Raw genomic sequence first — 2580 nt, 5'->3', positions numbered from 1 at the left:
GCCACTAAGCGTTTTCTCTGACTTGTTAGCGAGTCTACTCGCTCCATGCCTTAACACACGCACGCACACAATCGATTTAATATTGGTTTCAAATATTGGCAGAAGGCCAGAAATTTTGGGGAAAGGATATGTCTATTAGATCAACCTTAGTGCTCAACCGATACTTATTTTATCGACCCCGAAAGGATGAAAAGCTGAGTCAACCTCGGTGAAGTTTGAATTACAGACAAAATGTCGCTAAGCATTTTGCTCGTGTGCTATCGATTCTGTCAGCTCGCCTCCTTAACACAATTATATTGATATTTGGAAACAAATGATCATATCTTGATTGCATGAAAATGAAATATGTTATGAAAAAAAGTATTACGCTAACATTTTATTATAAATGATTTCAGACATTAATAGTACCAGTTTTAGTAAGAGAAACAACAACAGTCTGATTGGCCTTGGATGAACCACGTGTAGCTTGCTGAGTGATTACCTTGCAAATTACACTTTACAATCAAACAAGGAATAATGGATCACCTCATTATATATCAGTGCCAGTCTTTGAACTGCTTCAAGCGATTCAATGGATAGAGCATGAACAAAATATTTTTAGTAAAAGTACCTTGAATGTTTTTTCCGCTATCTTCATTAAGCTCTCTGTTTGTAAGCGGAATATTCTGCTTGTCAGGAGAATCTTACTGATAATGCTGACCTTACAATTATCTCAATATTATCTCATTTACTACAATGCTACTGTGTTCAGAATATATTGCCTCATCACTTTCGTCACGAAATAACAACCTTAGTATCTCACCAGTGTAACCGTACTAGAATGGCGAAACATTAAATTGCTCACATCACCACCAAATCGACACCGTCGCCGCCGAATTCACCATTGATGGGACCATTAAATCTTTACTCAACGTTTTTACGTTGATGTAGTGTTTCCCTGAAATAAAGAAGAATAGAGAGACATTGAACTGTAGACTGCTATTTAAATTTCTATAGTAATTATTAGTTATAGTTTCCAAATCTACCAAACGCTTCATCGGCTTTTCTAATTCTGAAGTAGACCTTACTATGTGCGTCTGACACACACTCACACGCACGTTTATGATTTTGCATTCTGCTCCTGAAAAGGCGTGTCTAACTTACTGTATTCATTTCGTCGGGACTTCTCGCTGGACTCAAATCTATGACGTCATACGCATGTTACTTATGAATATAAATACTTAAGTAAGCTATGGCCGTTTTGGAACTTCTGTCGAGATAAGAATTAACATAATTCTTCGCATCTGCTTTCTATTCTTTTTCCCTTGTTTTGTAATGTGTATTTTGTGATCCATGTAAATGTACGGTGTCTGCCTTAACTTGATATCTCCATAACAACTAGGAAAGGATTGTTCTTATAGCTAACTTTCGATGCGGAGGCTTCGACCCTGGATGAAGAACTTGGAATTTAAGTTCCCGTCTACTTGAGTCCTACCCTGTGTTACCTATACTGAACTTATTTTGCCTTCTTCTACTATCCCCACCATATATATATATATATATATATATATATATATATATATATATATATATATATATATATATATATATATATATATATATATATATATATATATATATATATATATACATATATACATACATACACATGTGTATATGTATATACATATACATATACGTATATATGAATATACATATACGTATATATATATGTGTGTACATACATATGTATATACATATATATATATAGACAGATACATGTGTATACGGGTATAGATACATGCGTGTGTGTATGCATGTGTATATATTTATATATATATATATATATATATATATATATATATATATACACTTCTACTTTAAAGTTTTATTGTTTCAAACAGATTGTGGACACCATGCGGAGGCATCCACATTGGTGTGATTATGAGTATATTTCATTTTGTTCCGTCAGTACTCTCTCCATGTTTAGTTTTGGTGAATGAGTGATTTGGTAAACGCTGCCCTCATTTGCGTTCCTTTCCATGATATGTGTGAGTACAGAATCAACTCTGATTCAGATGAAAATTTTGCTTTTAAATTTTCCCACATATACATCAATACGTCGTAGATCTGAAGACGTTCGATTAGATATTGAAATGATGCGAGATCATGGGCGCCAAGCTGTTACAGTATTGGGTCCCTATTCTGAATAGTGTGGGGAAGATCTTTTGTATGGAACAGTGACACCCAATTGGGGTGATGTATAGTTTTCAATCCGAAAATTAAACACCATATCGATCATGTTTTTCCAGATATACCTATATTGAAAAGGTTAATGGGGTATCATTCGAGTAGTAAATTTATGTACCCCCCCACAAAAAAAAGCAAGAATCAAACAAAGAAAAAGTAAAAGGAGAACATTTTATCATTGAAAATTGTGAGAAAGTATTTGCACTTTAGTATAAAGAAGCTGCCAATCTCAATCGCTTAAAAATATGATTTAATAATGCTCAAATAAAAGTTAGAAGAAAATGAAATAAATTATATTAAATCAGTCTTTCATGATATCAGTTCTGTATGTTCATGCTTTTTTTAAGAGTC

At 33.4% G+C, this 2580-nt stretch overlaps 1 long non-coding RNA gene across 1 annotated transcript in view; it reads right to left on the bottom strand.

Annotated features, from left to right (window-relative positions):
• The window catches only part of LOC149136891 (uncharacterized), a 3216-nt gene extending 1711 nt beyond the window's left edge, over positions 1–1505 (bottom strand). Inside the window, exon 1 of the long non-coding RNA XR_016238326.1 lies at positions 1–1505. This exon is cut by the window's left edge and continues 544 nt beyond it. This is a non-coding gene — a long non-coding RNA (uncharacterized LOC149136891).
• Between the last annotated feature and the right edge of the window lie 1075 nt (positions 1506–2580).

Source organism: Octopus bimaculoides, chromosome 2 (assembly GCF_046866305.1).
Source record: "Octopus bimaculoides isolate indiv1 chromosome 2, ASM4686630v1, whole genome shotgun sequence".
In the NCBI taxonomy this organism is placed as follows: domain Eukaryota; kingdom Metazoa; phylum Mollusca; class Cephalopoda; order Octopoda; family Octopodidae; genus Octopus; species Octopus bimaculoides.
The sequence above is the reverse complement of the archived record's forward strand: the minus strand, read 5'-3'. Positions and strand labels throughout refer to the sequence as shown.